The sequence below is a fragment of the Aquarana catesbeiana genome, linkage group LG09, assembly GCF_042186555.1.
Source record: "Aquarana catesbeiana isolate 2022-GZ linkage group LG09, ASM4218655v1, whole genome shotgun sequence".
Taxonomy (NCBI): Eukaryota; Metazoa; Chordata; class Amphibia; order Anura; family Ranidae; genus Aquarana; species Aquarana catesbeiana.
The window spans coordinates 84,291,717-84,309,619 of NC_133332.1; the positions used below are offsets into that span (position 1 = coordinate 84,291,717).

At 37.5% G+C, this 17,903-nt stretch overlaps 1 long non-coding RNA gene across 1 annotated transcript in view; it reads left to right on the forward strand.

Annotated features, from left to right (window-relative positions):
* Nucleotides 1–10,419, forward strand: part of LOC141107862 (uncharacterized) — a 41,186-nt gene extending 30,767 nt beyond the window's left edge. The window contains exon 3 of the long non-coding RNA XR_012235979.1: nucleotides 9,994–10,419. This is a non-coding gene — a long non-coding RNA (uncharacterized lncRNA). The remainder of the gene's footprint in view (nucleotides 1–9,993) is intronic.
* Nucleotides 10,420–17,903: the final 7,484 nt, after the last annotated feature.

Here is a 17,903-nt window from a genome sequence, read left to right on the forward strand (position 1 = left end):
CATCTATAGCTTCATTGGGGGCATTAGTCTCCATAGTGACCTGTGGGGTGGGCGCTACGATGGATTTCTGCCAACCAAACACTTTACCCGCCTTATAGTCCCCAATATCACGAGAATACTTCTTATGTTTTTTAATTTTTTGTTCCCTGTCTTCCTTTGCAAGATGCGCTTGCAAGTTAGAAGACAGAGTGTTATATTCAACTGAGTTTTTATGAGGAAGTAGTTTGTCTTTCAATTCTCTTATTTCTTGATCTAAATTAGAGAGGCGGATGCGCTTCCTATTGATAAGGAAATTGAGGAACTTGATCCCCGCATCATTAAAATACTTGAACCAGGAATCTAGTTCAGTCTCCCCCTGTTGGGGTTGGACATCCCATCTAAGGCTGCGTGGGATCATACCTTCCGTGACATATTGTTCTAGGAAGGCTAGATCCCATTGCAGGTGAAGTTCCGAAACCATAACGTTCTTTAGCCTCATAAACAATCCTCCAACTTCTGTGTCATTGGTGGAAGCAACAAAAACACCTTCGGTATTGACTACCCGAGATGCACGATATTCGAAAACATCCATAGTGAAGTGGAATAAATGCGCTGCCGCTATATTAAGTGTCTATACTGTAAACAAAATTTCAGGAAATATGATACAGCGCTGCGCTAAACAAACTAAGTAAGCAGCCAACACACCCGTAGACTCAGGGAAAACAGAACAACTAAAAAATGCACAGTGTGGCGCTATTAAGTGAATACAATATAAAAAAAGTAAGCATAAATATTTAAATCAAAAACATCTCATGTGAGCATTTGTGACAGTGACTAGTGAAAAAGTAACACATATGTGTATATAGATGAATTAAGCATCAAAGGCAAAATCAAATATAGAGTCCATAACACCAAAAAGAAAAGTCCGTGATGGCAGTGTGTAAATGGTATACAGGTATACTTCTTGTATATGCAGGAAGATCAATTAGACCCGGTAGCCTGGTAGATGAATGGACCATAAACGACCAGAGGTGCACAGAAATTTAAAAACGGTGCCAGGACCATCACCAGAAGATATGGAGGCTTACCAGAAGTAGTGGCCTGAAATAGCATATGCTAGAACAGGTCAAGTAGGCTTGGTGACCAACTGGTCTGGATGTATTGTCTGGATAGATGTCATCACCACACCAACGGAGGGAAGGGGGGGAAGCAATCAGCACGATTTCCTCGAAAATAATCACACCACCAAGCCAAGCGAAAGATTCATGTACCATGTGAGAGATGAAGACACTCACGTAGTGTAATAACGTAATAACTTGGATTTATTAAAAATAGCAATAAAAAACAAACTCACATTTTGTGCAGATCAAACAGGCATGTAAATCGTATAGCGGTAGTTGTGAGGGGTCCACCCGACATGTTTCAACTAAAAAAGTCGTCTTCTGGGGTGTGGAACCCTCTCTCCCCACCGCTCTATTTATAGACAAAGAAGGGGGGTCTTTGTCTTTGTCTATAAATAGAGCGGTGGGGAGAGAGGGTTCCACACCCCAGAAGACGACTTTTTTAGTTGAAACATGTCGGGTGGACCCCTCACAACTACCGCTATACGATTTACATGCCTGTTTGATCTGCACAAAATGTGAGTTTGTTTTTTATTGCTATTTTTAATAAATCCAAGTTATTACGTTATTACACTACGTGAGTGTCTTCATCTCTCACATGGTACATGAATCTTTCGCTTGGCTTGGTGGTGTGATTATTTTCGAGGAAATCGTGCTGATTGCTTCCCCCCCTTCCCTCCGTTGGTGTGGTGATGACATCTATCCAGACAATACATCCAGACCAGTTGGTCACCAAGCCTACTTGACCTGTTCTAGCATATGCTATTTCAGGCCACTACTTCTGGTAAGCCTCCATATCTTCTGGTGATGGTCCTGGCACCGTTTTTAAATTTCTGTGCACCTCTGGTCGTTTATGGTCCATTCATCTACCAGGCTACCGGGTCTAATTGATCTTCCTGCATATACAAGAAGTATACCTGTATACCATTTACACACTGCCATCACGGACTTTTCTTTTTGGTGTTATGGACTCTATATTTGATTTTGCCTTTGATGCTTAATTCATCTATATACACATATGTGTTACTTTTTCACTAGTCACTGTCACAAATGCTCACATGAGATGTTTTTGATTTAAATATTTATGCTTACTTTTTTTATATTGTATTCACTTAATAGCGCCACACTGTGCATTTTTTAGTTGTTCTGTTTTCCCTGAGACAAGGGTATTTAGCCTGTACACCCACATTTTTTCTTTCCGAGGCAATATAGTGTCAAAGTCTCCTCTGCGTGGTGGGAGATTAAGGGATACCCTTAACCTTCCAGCCCTCAGGGTTACCCCCCGTGGAGTTCGGCAAAGTGTATCGCTAGGGGAGTCAGCTCCTTCTTTTTCATTACCCTATCTTCCCTGTTGGCCTCCCCTATGCTTCTACTGTGTTCACTGATGCGGGCCCTAAGCTGTTGTTTAGTTTTCCCTATATAATATTTTCGACAGGGACATTCCAGCATGTAGATTACTATTGTAGCAGAGCAATTGATAAAATTCTTAATCTGAAATTCGACATTGTGATCCGCATCGGTGAACACAGCAGATCTATCCACATATCTGCAAATTTTGCAATGGCCACAGGCATACATGCCCTTAATTTGGGGCAGGTCTGTCAGCCAGTTACTCGTTTTCTCTTTCATATATTCTGAGTGAACTAGAGCATCCTGTAGATTGCATGCCCTTTGGGCTACAAGCTGTGGTCTTGGGCCAACTATATCTGCCAGGACTGGGGATTTTGTTAAGATACTTCAATGGTTGGTGAGGATCTGTCTCGCCTGTTCCCATTGTGCCCCATAGGTGGTAACAATCCTAGAGGGGGAGAGTTTTCCTTTGTCCTTTGGACTTAGCGTTTACTTTCAATAGATTGTTTCTATCACTTGACCATGCTTTTTTACATGCCTCTTCTTTAGGGTCTTATGGGGGTACCCACGTTCCCTAAATCTCTGGAACATTTTGCATGCCTCATCCTTGAAGTCTTGGTCCTGTAAGCAGTTCTGGCGAACTCCCAGGAATTGGCCCACCAGGATCTTTTTAATAAGGGGTTCAGGGTGGTGACTTGAGGCTTGTAATAGGGTATTTGCTACCGTTGGTTTCCGGTAGGTACATGTGTTAATTTTACCCCCCCCCCATTGGATATTAGTAGATCTAGGAAGGGAATAGATGTATGGTCGACTGTATAAGTAAGTTTAATGTTTCTCTCATTTTCATTCAGGCCGAACAGAAATTCCTTAAGTTGTTCCTCGCTTCCCATCCACACCACCAGGATATCATCGATGTACCTCAGCCACGTGGCTGAGGTACATTTCTTTTAACTGTGGATAGGTTATCAAGACCTCGCCATGACCAATTGATTCTTTTCAGGTCTTTCTTGACAAAGTCAAGGAAAACCTTAATCCATTGATACTTATGTACGGGGGGGGTATTTTCATTGATTTGATGTATAGACTATTTTGTCTTCTCAGGCCTGTAGGGCAGGGTTCTTCTCTGAGATCTTTGTTCATCGAGAAGTGCTAGAAGATTGTTCAAGGCTATCTATTCCTCTCTTTCCATAGGGGTTGTAGGTACCTGTTCTTCCCCTCTCTCCTGTTTTTTGTAATTTTTCATGACCAACATGCCAAAGTCGTAAGAGTACCTTTGCTATGCATACTAGCTCATTATGCCTTTGTCTTGCAGGGTGTTTCTTTTTTATTTTTATTTTTTTAGAGAGGGTTTACTTCCTCTAACCAAACCCAGGGAGAATCACTCTCAGTCAGGGGGCACAAGTTGGTCCCCCGAGCTGGAAAATCTTTGTGCAGGGTGAGGCTCAGCATCTCATTGTCATGTTATCGTTATCAGTGACAGAAAGGTGTGAGTATGACTAGTCATTTGTCATAGTCGGTGAAGGTGGCAAGGGTCTAACACCAGGTTTGTCACACCCTGTAACTGCTTTTGCTGGATTATTTGGCCTGTTACAGAAAGTGAAAAAACTATGTATCTACTGGCAGGATCAACAACTAATAAAATGATTTAACACAGAGATAACAATTGTTGTGTTAATGTTTTTTCTGTTACATTTTAACCACATGCCGACCAGCGCACAGCGCTGTACGGCGGCACAATGGCACGGCTGGGCAAATGGGCGTACAGGTATGTCCCCTTTAAACCGCAATTTGGGCGCGTGCCGCAAGCTCCTTGACTGTGCCCGTGGGTCCCGCGATCGTGTTCGCCGGGGGCCCGTGATCATGTCACGGAGCGGCAGAATTGGGAGATGTAAACAAGGCATTTCCCTGTTCTGCCTAGTGACATGACATAGATCTACTGCTCCCTGTCATTGGGAGTAGTGATCGCTGTGATGTCAGTGGTAGCCCATTCCCCCCACAGTTAGAATCACTCCCTAGGACACACTTAACCCCTTGATCGCCCCCCTAGTGTTTAACCCCTTCCCTGCCAGTGTCATTTACACAGCAATCAGTGCATTTTTATAGCACTGATTGCTAGACATGTGCAGGATGAAAAAATTTGTTTTGTTTCGTTTCAATTCGATATTTAACTAAATTCGTTTAGTTAAATTTGTTGCATTCGTTACATTCGTTTTCAGCATTCGTTTCCTATTCAAATTCGAAAGATTCGACCGCATTTGAAAAAAAATCTAACGAATTCGAAAAAAAATATCAAATTCAAAATAATTCTACCGCATTTGAAAAAATCTACCGCATTAGAAAAAAACTACCGAATTTGAAAAAAACTATCAAATTCGAAGTAATTCTACCGCATTCGAAAAAAAATTGACAGAATTTGAAAAAGTAAACTATATATAACCATTTTCCAAAATTCAAAATTCGTATAGAATGAAATTGAATATGAATAGAAAAGATTAGAATAGAATCGAAATTACTAGAAATGAATAGCATAGAAAAACAATAGCACAGAACAGAAAAAAATATTATATATAGATATCTATATCTATATCTATAGATAGATATAGATATCTATATATACAGTGGAACCTTGGATTACGAGCATAATCCGTTCCAAGAGAATGCTCGTAATCCAAAGTACTCGCATATCAAAGTGAGTTTCCCCATTGAAGTCAATAGAAACGCATGCGGCCAGAGGCGGGGGGGCGCCGGAGAGCCTCGGAAACGTCCGGAAAGGCCGAGGACAGTTCGGCTGACCTCGGCAAACCTCAGAAAGAGTCCATTCATGAGCCTTTCCGAGGTTTGCCGAGGTCAGCCGAACTGTCCTCGGGCCTTTCCGTGCATTTCTGAATGGCGCCCTTCGGCTGCAATCGGCACCGCTCGGCTCCGGCGCCCCCCACCTCAGGCCAAAAGCGGTACTGCACACCACTTTGGCCTGAATCCTGCTCGGTTTGCGAGACAACACTCGCAAACCGAGTTAGGATATTTAGAAATACAGTGCTCGTATTGCGAAACGCTCGTTAACCGCGTTACTCGCAATCCAAGGTTCCACTGTAGATATATATATATATATATATATATATATATATATATATAAAACATCTTCTGAAATTCTAATTTCGTGTAGAATGAAATCAAATTCCAATAGAAAAGATTAGAATAGAATAGAAAAGATATATATTCTATTTGAATCTTTTCTATTCGAATTCGAATTAATTCTGTACCAAATTCGAATTTCGGAAGATAGTTTTTTATATATATATATATATATATATATATATATATATATATATATATATATATATATATATATTTATATATATATATATATTTATATATATATATATATATATATATAAACATCTTCCGAAATTCGAATTTCATATACAATGAATTTGAATTTGAATAGAAAAGATTAGAATAGAGTAGAAAAGAATAGACTAGAAAAACAATAGAACAGAATAGAATAAAAATATATATATTATATTTTATTCTATTCTGTTCTATTGTTTTTCGTCCATTCTTTTCTATTCTAATCTTTTCTATTCAAATTCGAATTCATTCTATACGAAATTTGAATTTCAGAAGCCAGCTTCCGAAATTTGAATTTCATATAGACTGAAATCAAATTTGAATAGAAAAGATTAGAATAGAATAGAAAATAATAGAAATGAATAGCATAGAAAAACAATAGAACAGAATAGTAAAAAATAAAATGTATATTATATTTTATTCGATTCTGTTCTATTGTTTTTCTAGTCTATTCTTTTCTATTATTTTCTATTCTATTCTAATTCGATTTCATTCTATATGAAATTAGAATTTCGGAAAATGGTTATATATATAATATTTATATATATATAACCATTTTCCGAAATTCAAATTTCCTATAGAATGATTTTGAATTTGAATAGAAAAGATTAGAATAGAATAGAAAATAATAGAATAGAAAAACATTAGAACAGAATAGAATAAAATGTTTTTCTAGTTTATTCTTTTCTATTATTTTCTATTCTATTCTAATCTTTTGTATTCAAATTCGAATTCATTCTATACAAAATTTGAATTTTGGAAGATGGTTTTATATATACCGTATATACTCGAGTATAAGTCGTTCCGAGTATAAGTCGAGGCCCTAATTTACCACAAAAAAAATGGGAAAAACTTGTTGACCCGAGTATAAGACGAGGGTGAGAAATGCACAGCTACTGTAAGTGGAAAAGAGGGTCAACAATGCCAACTTGCAGCATCACTCTGCCCATTTGCAGCCATAGGTCCCCTGAACTTCAAACTCGGTAGTTAAGGGTTCCTAGATGCCCCCTAGCTGCAGCCAAAATTTGGGGTCTCTAAACCCAAAGGGTCCCGAAATGACATTGCTGCAGATGGACACAGTTGACTGAATTTGGGGCCCCGTATCTCGGGGCCACTTAGTGCTAGGAACCCCAAATTTGGTTGGCAAACCCAGTGGAACTAGCACCATAAAATTTCCAAAGCTGGGGTTTCTAGCACTAAGTGGCCCCAAAATACAGGGCCCCAAAAATCAGTTCAGAAAATGTCAAGCACTTTTCTGCAGCAGAGAATGACATTTTCCGAACCGGGTTTGGGGCCCCGTATCTCAGGGCCACTTGGTGCTAGGAACCCCAGCTTTGGATATGTTATGGCACCAGTTCCACTGTGTTTGCATACCAAATTTGGGGTTCCTAGAACCAAGTGGCCCTGAGATATGGGGCCCCAAAGTCGGTTCAGAAAATGTCAAGCACTTTTCTGCAGCAGAGAATGACATTTTCCGAACCGATTTTGGGGCCCCGTATCTCGGGGCCACTTAGTGCTAGGAACTTCAGCTTTGGATATGTCACTAAGTGACCCTGAGATACGGGGCCCCAAAGTCGGTTTGGAAAATGAAATTTTTTGCTGCAGAAAAGTGCTTGACTCGAGTATAAGTCGAGGGGGGCACTTTCAGCACAAAAAAATGTGCTGAAAAATTTGACTTATACTCGAGTATATACGGTATATATATATATATATATATATATATATATATATATTTTTTTTTTTTTATATATATATATATATATATATATATATATATATATATATATATATACACATATAAATTATATTTTGTTTCTGCTCTGTTTTATTGTTTTTTTATGCTATTCTATTCTATTCCATTTCATTCTATACGAAATTCTAATTTGGGAGGCGTTATATATATATATATATATATATATATATATATATATATATATATATATTTTTTTTTTTTTCCCCTTTCTGTTCTATTGTTTTTCTAGTCTATTCTTTTCTATTCAAATCTTTTCTATTCAAATTCAAATTCATTTTATATGAAATTCGAACTTCAGAATCCATCTTCCGAAATTCTAATGTTGTATAGAATGAATTCGAATTTGAATAAAAAAGATTAGAATAGAATAGAAAATAATAGAAAAGAATAGTATAGAAAAACAATAGAACAGAATAACAAAAAATTATTTATATATAATATTTTTTTTAGTCTGTTCTATTGTTTTTCTATGCTATTCTTTGCTATTATTTTTTTTTTCTATTCTATTGTAATCTTTTCTATTCAAATTCAAATTCATTCTATACGAAAATCGAATTTCGGAAAATGGCTTCAGAAGTTCGAATTTCGTATAGAATAAATTTGAATTAGAATAGAAAAGATTACAATAGAAAAGAATAGAAAAGAATAGACTAGAATAAAATAGAATAAAATTTAATATATATTATATTTTATTCTATTCTGTTTTATTGTTTTTCTAGTTTATTCTTTTCTATTATTTTCTATTCTATTGTAATCTTTTCTATTCCAATTCAGTTTCATTCTATATGAAATTCGAATCTTGGAAAATGGTTATATATAGTTTACTTTTTCGAATTTGGTTAATTTTTTTCAAATGCAGTAGAATTTTTTCGAATTTGTCCAATTTTTCAAATTTGATTGACTTTTTTCGAATTCGGTCAAAAATTTTTCGAATTCGAAACTAATCTGTTCTAATCTTTTCTATTCAAATTCGATTTCATTACATAAGAAATTCGAATTTTGTATAGAATGAATTAAAATTCAAATAGAAAAGATTAGAATAGAATAGAATAGAAGAGAAAAGAAAACAATAGGACAGAATAGAATAAAATATAATATATATTATATTTTATTCTATTCTGTTCTATTGTTTTTCTATTCTTTTCTATTTTAGTTTCCATTGTTTTGAATTATATTTTAATCTATTCTCAAATTCGAATTTATACTATTCGGAATTCGAATTTCGGAAGACGTTCATGTTCTATTTTATTACATTCTATTAAATTTTATTCTATTCTTTACTATCCTTTTATTTTTATTCTATTGCGTTATTGTTTTATATTCTATTTTATTGTATTTTTTAGAAATTTGATTTCTATTTTTTCGAATTTGTTTCCGAATTCGATTCGATTTGAATTTTGTTCGCTTTTATCGATTTGAATCGTTATTTCAGATCCGTTTAAATTCCTAACTTTTGTAATTTGGAAATTTGGATGTATACAAATTTCTGAATAATGAAAAATTTGTCTGAATTTCGATTTGGAACGAAACGAAATACACATGTCTACTGATCGCTGTATTAATGACAACGGTCCCAAAATAGTGTCAAAAGTGTCCGATCTGTCCACCGCAATGTCGCAGTCCCTCTAAAAATCGCTGATCACCGCCATTACTAGTAAAAAAAAAAATTAATAATAAAAATGCCATAAATCTATCCCCTATTTTGTAGACGCTATAACTTTTGTGCAAACCAATCAATATACGCTTATTGCGTTTTTTTTTACCAAAAGTATGTAGAAGAATACATATCGGCCTAAACTGAGTAAGAAATTAGTTTTTTTATATATTTTTTGGGGATATTTATTATAGCAAAAAGTAAAAAATATTGCTTTTTTTCACAATTGTCACTCTTTTTTTGTTTATAGCGCAAAAAATAAAAACCGTAGAGGACCACCATAGAAAGCTCTATTTGTGGGAAGAAAAGGACGTCAATTTTGTTTGGGTGCAACGTCGCAGGACCTCACAATTGACAGTTAAAGCGACGCAGTGCCGTATCGCAAAAAGTGCTCTGGTCAGGAAGGGGGTAAAATCTTCCGGGGCTGAAGTGGTTAAAATGCTTTTGATACATGGTACAATACCATTCACTATTTTGTGAGCTCTTGTGTTCTACACCAGAACAGTGCTAACAGTTGAGGTGTGTTGACATCCATTGCAATAACAAGCACATTAACACACATTACTGCAATGCACTGGAACAGAGAAGTGTAAATAGGCTCTCAGGGCCCATTTAGATACCACTGTTTGGATGTGTTAGTACTACGTACATTAAGACACATTGCACATGACTGACACAAGTGTGTTGCAGCGCACAACAATTTACACAATGTTACAGGTGAATTTTTGGTGTTACATGTCAGCAAAGGTAAAAAGGATATAATCATTTTCTTTGCTCTTCTTTTTCAGATCACGACTTCCAGAATGTTTCCAAAATTCTCATTTCTCCTGATATTTGCAGTTGTTTTGAGTCTCACCCATAAGTCCTTATGTCAAGACTGGGAGACATTTCAGAAGAAGCACCTGACAGACACCGTGGATGTTAACTGTGATGTTGAAATGCAAAAAGCATTGTTCAACTGCAAGCAAACAAACACTTTTATCTTTGCACGTCCTCCGCGAGTGCAGGCCCTCTGTAAAAATATTAAAGACAACACAGATGTGTTAAGTCGTGACGAGTTTTATCTCCCTGAATGCAATAGAACAAAATTGCCTTGCCATTATAAATTAAAGAAACCACTTAATACAATTTGTTTAACTTGTAGGAAGGAACTTCCAGTACATTTTGCTGGTGTCGGAAAATGCCCAGAAAAAGTGTCCGATCTGTCCACCGCAATGTCGCAGTCCCTCTAAAAATCGCTGATCACCGCCATTACTAGTAAAAAAAAAAATTAATAATAAAAATGCCATAAATCTATCCCCTATTTTGTAGACGCTATAACTTTTGTGCAAACCAATCAATATACGCTTATTGCGTTTTTTTTTACCAAAAGTATGTAGAAGAATACATATCGGCCTAAACTGAGTAAGAAATTAGTTTTTTTATATATTTTTTGGGGATATTTATTATAGCAAAAAGTAAAAAATATTGCTTTTTTTCACAATTGTCACTCTTTTTTTGTTTATAGCGCAAAAAATAAAAACCGTAGAGGACCACCATAGAAAGCTCTATTTGTGGGAAGAAAAGGACGTCAATTTTGTTTGGGTGCAACGTCGCAGGACCTCACAATTGACAGTTAAAGCGACGCAGTGCCGTATCGCAAAAAGTGCTCTGGTCAGGAAGGGGGTAAAATCTTCCGGGGCTGAAGTGGTTAAAATGCTTTTGATACATGGTACAATACCATTCACTATTTTGTGAGCTCTTGTGTTCTACACCAGAACAGTGCTAACAGTTGAGGTGTGTTGACATCCATTGCAATAACAAGCACATTAACACACATTACTGCAATGCACTGGAACAGAGAAGTGTAAATAGGCTCTCAGGGCCCATTTAGATACCACTGTTTGGATGTGTTAGTACTACGTACATTAAGACACATTGCACATGACTGACACAAGTGTGTTGCAGCGCACAACAATTTACACAATGTTACAGGTGAATTTTTGGTGTTACATGTCAGCAAAGGTAAAAAGGATATAATCATTTTCTTTGCTCTTCTTTTTCAGATCACGACTTCCAGAATGTTTCCAAAATTCTCATTTCTCCTGATATTTGCAGTTGTTTTGAGTCTCACCCATAAGTCCTTATGTCAAGACTGGGAGACATTTCAGAAGAAGCACCTGACAGACACCGTGGATGTTAACTGTGATGTTGAAATGCAAAAAGCATTGTTCAACTGCAAGCAAACAAACACTTTTATCTTTGCACGTCCTCCGCGAGTGCAGGCCCTCTGTAAAAATATTAAAGACAACACAGATGTGTTAAGTCGTGACGAGTTTTATCTCCCTGAATGCAATAGAACAAAATTGCCTTGCCATTATAAATTAAAGAAACCACTTAATACAATTTGTTTAACTTGTAGGAAGGAACTTCCAGTACATTTTGCTGGTGTCGGAAAATGCCCAGAAAAAGTTTGACAACAGGGATGTGATAAGCAGCTGCAAGAAAATATGTTGGGGTGAATTTACTAAAGACAAAAACTGTGTGCTTTGGAAGGGCAGTTGCACTAATTTTCCCCAGAGCTTAGTAAGAAAATTCCAACAGGGAGCCAAGTGCAGAAAGTAAACCAAGGAGCCAAAGTAATTATAAAAGTCACACTGGACCGCTGCTACCGCACTCAGATGACCAAATGAGAAACAGACAAAAACAACAGAATTGGGAAGCGCAGATCCAGGAGGTGGCAAGGAATCAATTGGTGATGGAATCCATGTGAAATTTAAAAGTTTATTGCTGATAAAACATGTAACCAATACACAGTACAAATGGGAAAAATCATCAGAATGGCCAAACTTACTGTGATAGTGTCAGCAATGAAGCCAAAAGGTGGTGGAGAAATGTCTGTCCCGCTTCTGTGAGGGCTGTGGACAGAGGGGGCTGCAGACCAAAAATGGGAAGCCAAAAATGGGAAGCCTGAAAAAACGTTCAAACAGCTGGGAGCGGTGACCATAACCAAAGCAGGGCTACATCAAGGAGGGGAAAGGCTGGGCCCCTCCAGCATCCATCTCTGGTCTCACCGGTTGCTGTAGTGGCTCTGCCATCTTCCACTCTGGTCATACAGTGACCGTGCTTCCTGGATCTGTGCCCAGCCTTTCCCCTCCCTGATGTAGCCCGGCTTTGGTTATGGTCACCGCTCCCAGCTGTTTGAAAGTGATTTCAGGCTTCCCATTTTTGGTCTGCAGCTCCCTCTGTCCACAGCCCTCACGGAAGGGGGACAGCCATTTCTCCACCACCTTTGGCTCCATTGCTGGCACTATCACAGTGAGTTTGGCCATTCTGAAGATTTTTCCCATTTGTACTGTGTATTGGTTACATGTTTTATCATCAATAAAATGTTTTAAATTTCACATGGATTCTATCTCCAATAGATTCCTTGCCACCTCCTGGATCTGCGCTTCCCAATTCTGTTTTTTTCCCTAGAGCTTAGTGAATGCGGAGAAGCTCTGCTGATTACCATCATCCAATCATATGCAAGCAAAAATAGTTTTTTCTTTTAATTTTTCTTGCACCCGATTGAGAATTCATTGGGAAGTTTCAGCACATTCACTAAGTTCTAGGGAAAATGAGTAGCAACTGCACTTCCAGAGTTCACAGTCTATTTGCTTTTAGTAAATCCACCTTTATTTCTGAGCAGAGGCCAAATCTATGGCAACAAAAAAACTTTACCTAGTGAATCATTTTATATTAATTGAAGATAATCTTTCTTTCATTTCCTAAAATATTGTAATCAAAACTAAATACATATCAACTATGTATTACACACAGCAGCAAAAGTTAAAATAGTTTTAAACGTAAAATATGTTTTACCTGAAAGTGGAAGTAAACTTCCATCACTAAATTTTACCTATAGGTAAGCCTATAATAAGGCTTACCTATGGGTAGTGTAAATATCTCCTAAATGTGCATTGTTTAGGAGATATTTACTGTACATGCAGTCAGTGACATCACTGGCCCATGTGCTCTGAAGGAATGGGCACTAATGCTGTTCCTTCAGAGCGCTGTGCTGTGAACAGCGGCTCCCATGTGCATGCACAGGAGTGAAGTCATCGCGGTTCCGGACAGTCACAGAGTTGGAGTTCAAGGACAAGAGCCTCCATTTACGGCACAGGACACTGAAGGAATAGCACGAGTATGCCATTCCTTCAGAGCATATGCGTGGGTGATGTCACTGGCTGCATCTAAAGTAATATCTCCTAAACGATGCACGTTTAGGAGATAGTTACAGTACCTATAGGTAAGCCTTTTTGTAGGCTTACCTATAGGTAAAAATCATGCATGGGAGTTTACTTCCACTTTAACACTGGCAAAGCTGCCTGTTTATAAACCAACCAGCAGTAGCAAATGTAGGGATGAGGAGAGCAGGCTGACATTAAAGTAAAAATCTTACCTATAGCGGTTGAAAGTAGTTGTAAATAAGATAGCCAGCAAGGTCTTGTAAATGGCCAGAATAGCACAGTATCCACATGAGGCACCGGATCTCACTCTCCCACACATGAGCAGCAAGGAGCAATGGTAATGTGAGCTTCTTAAGCTCCACCGTTAAATAGCATCGGCCCTCCGAGTCCCTGACATGCGGCGGCACCCCGCCCTGTGGGAGGCAGGTTAACGTCACACGTCGAAGGCCCGCTGACACATGGGAGATAGGCAGATGTCCGCGCGTGTACACAGACATATGTGGGAACAGCACCCAGCTATCACAATATTAGTATGGAGAGTATAGAGAAATATTGTGGGTATTAACAACCAAATGGCTAAAAAAAAAGGGTACATAAACCGGACAACACAAAATAGCAAGACATACATAGAACCTGAACATTAAATACGCAAATGTCATAATGCAATTCGGAATAAACAGGATTCGTTATACAGCATTCAATTATTGAATATGTACTCAGGTATACATGTCCATAAAGAGCATTATATGGATATGTTAATAAGTCCTAGATATCTGTTTTATTTTTCCATATTCCCTGATACAAACCCCTCTAGGAAGGGTTTGAAGCTGAGTCATTTAAACCCAAGGGAAAAGTTCCATTTGAGTTCATGCTGTAATAAAATCTTATTCCAATCCCCCCCTCTTTTATTGGGATGAATTCGGTCTAAGGCCAAAAAAGGTGATCTTGGGAAATATACGTCCATGTACCGATGCAGTGTGCCTACCCAAGGAGAGGTCAAGGTCGCACGTCTTTATGCTCAGTACATTCTTCAAAATTCCTGTTTTGTTTTTCTAACATAAAAACATCAGCATTCACATGTCAATAGGTATACAATGCCTATGGTTTTTATAACTGGCACAGAGATGTTGATGAAATGTACTACCATTGGGTAATCTGATGTTTTTGTTGGTATTTATGAATTGGCAGTAGGAGCAATCTCCACAGTTGAAAGTACCCAAATGTTTGCAAGGGTCTTTTCTTTCTGTTCCTTTGAATTCACTTTGGACTTATTTGTTGCCGACAGATCTAGTATGTCAATACGTAAGTCTAGGTCGGTCAGAGACAAATGAACTCACTAAGGTATCTGAATTCAGTAAGTGCCAATATTGTTTAATGTTTTGAAGTTGTGTGTGCTGATTAGAGAATCGAGTAATGACTCTGACATTATATATATATATATATATATATATATATATATATATATATATATATATAAATATATGAAAGAGGTCTTATGCACTACTACTTTCAACAAGTTGTTAGATAATAATCAAATAATAGTAATTAAAAGCAGCTGCTCACAATGTTCAATGTGTCCCCACATATACATACAAAGATGTAATTATTATGATGTAGCGCTTTGCTTTAATGTGACTAGTGCTTAATGGTAACGAATAATCATATAATTGTATCCATTTATATGTTACATTAAATCACCAATCTTTATATAATATTGCTTGTATGTTATATACTATATTCAATAAACATACGTAAAATGTGATTGTGTCCTAATGTGTCAATATTCCAATTAGATTAATTAAATACAACAATTACTTGTGTTGAGTACCTTTGGGTAAATGTGCAAAAAACTTATTAAAAAAAAATTATAAAAATCTATAAAAAAAAGAGTCAATGAATACATTTTCCAAATTACCCTGTTGGGTGAAAAATCCCAAATTACCAGTGCTACAGAGGGTAAAATAATATGCATATAACAAATGTATGAATCATCAATTTTCTAAAATAAAATTTTAAGATAACTCCACTGGGTGATGAATCCAGATCACCAGTGCTACAAAGAACTCAGCAAATGTGCAAATAAGCAATTAAATACATGAAGTAATTTCATACAGCAATAAAATAAAAATACATCATTTCTAAAGTGACCCTACTGAAAAAAAAAATTGTGCAAATGAGCAAATAAAAAGAAAACATTTTATATGTCAATAAATACAATGACCAATAGAGTAGCAATATACAATCAATTTCAGTGCTTAAATTCATGAAATCAGGTGTCTATAAATAAGTGAACTAAAGTCCAGTGATGATAAAGTGCATATAAGATAAGCTTCTTGTGTGACATGGTCACACTCCCATACACCATCTGAAATCCACATAGTGTACTCCAGCAGCTCACCTCACATTTAGGCCATACAGGTCTAACAGCACTTGGTAGCAAGTAATTCCTCACTGTGGCTCACTGTATATTCTTCCTTCCTCCAGTCAGCAGTGCCAATATGTAATGAAAATAATCCTCATAGTGTAGTATTTTTATAAAAAGATTTTATTAAAAAGCAGTAACTCACATATAACAAACAATATTCGGCATGGATAAATCTCCAGAGCGCATCAATACACAAATCTTCTGGTCCTGGCCGTGACCAAAAGTGACGCAATCCGGCTCCTCCCAATGTGTTGCGTCACAACACACGTGACTTCATCAGGGGTGGAGCCAGTGGGTGACAGTCCTCTATTTGTAGCCATACATTGTTCCCATGGTTACTAGTTTTGTTAATCAACGTCACTACACATTAGTGGTTGCCCTTGCTTTCACTATCTCGATTTGGTTTGCTTAATCCGAGGTATTATGGGGTGCCGCGGGTTATATCCCGCATAAGGGGCAACTTTTCAAAAAAACTAAAGTAACGATCTTATGTGCTTTATACTACTGCGTGCTTTATATACTCAATCCATAGTCCGCAAACTATATACTTCTAGTGTTGTGGAGTATCAAAAAATACTATTAAATCAGATCAATGAATGTGAATAAATTTGAGTTAAGTTAATTACAAAATGTAATCCACAAGAGCTTATATATAAACCTGCCCATATTCGCACCATTTAGTAGTTGATTCGTTAGCAGGTATAGCCATATATCTCTGAAAAATGATACCCAATCTATATATTGTTATTATTGTATATATTTCCTGGTTTAAACTCACATATACAAAAAAAAATAATTATTACCAACTACAATTATAATATATAAGACCCTAGACAAGAAAAATACAAATAAAACAAGAAAAGACTTGATAGAAATTGTTCAAGAAGATTTTAAATTAATATTGGGTATAATGAGCATTTGTGTGTATCGGTGTCCTTTTATCAAGCAGTGGAAAATAACCACTGCTGAGTTCTCCGGCACTCTCAGAGGAGATTGCTCACCTCTGAGTGCCTGTTTATGAAGTGGTGTAGATTTCTTCTCCTTTTGAGGAGTGAAGTGATCTACAAACGCTTTGAACTGTGGAGAACACCTTCTGTTACTGTAATCTCGTTATACATAGCGAGATTACAGTACTAGAAAATCTGTGAAACTCTCTGGTGTCTGTTTATTAAGCAGCAATGAATTACCACTGCCAAGTACATGGGCCTTCTCAGAGGAGAGCGCTCAACTCATATTAATAAAATAATTAGTCCCCCTACACAAAATTATATATATATTTATACACAGTATCTCACAAAAGTGAGTACACCCCTCACATTTTTGTAAATATTTTATATATCTTTTCATGTGACAACACTGAAGAAATGACACTTTGCTACAATGAAGATTAGTGAGTGTACAGCTTGTATAACAGTGTAAATTTGCTGTCCCCTCAAAATAGCTCAACACATAGCCATTAATGTCTAAACCACAGGCAACAAAAGTGAGTACACCCTAAGTGAAAATGTCCAAATTGGGCCCAAAGTGTTAATAGTGGGCCCAAACTGTCATTATTTTCCAGCACTGCCTTAACCCCCTTGGGCATGGAGTTCACCAGAGCTTCACAGGTTGCCACTGGAGTCCTCTTCCACTCCTCCATGACGACATCACAGAGCTGGTGGATGTTAGAGACCTTGTGCTCCTCCACCTTCTGTTAGCGGATGCCCCACAGATGCTCAATAGGGTTTAGGTCTGGAGACATGCTTGCCCAGTCCATCACCTTTACCCTCAGCTTCTTTAGCAAGGCAATGGTCGTCTTGGAGGTGTGTTTGGGGTCATTATCATGTTGGAATACGAAGGGAGGGGATCATGCTCTGCTTCAGTATGTCACAGTACATGTTGGCATTCATGGTTCCCTCAATGAACTGTAGCTCCCCACAGAGGCGGCTCTTTAATTAGGCAAATTAGGTGGTCGCCTAAGGCCCCGCACTCACAGGGGCCTCGCGGCCGCCTAATTTGCCTGTGATCAAACATGTCACATTACGGCGCCGGCGGCTCACCCTACCCCCCGCTGGGACCCCGC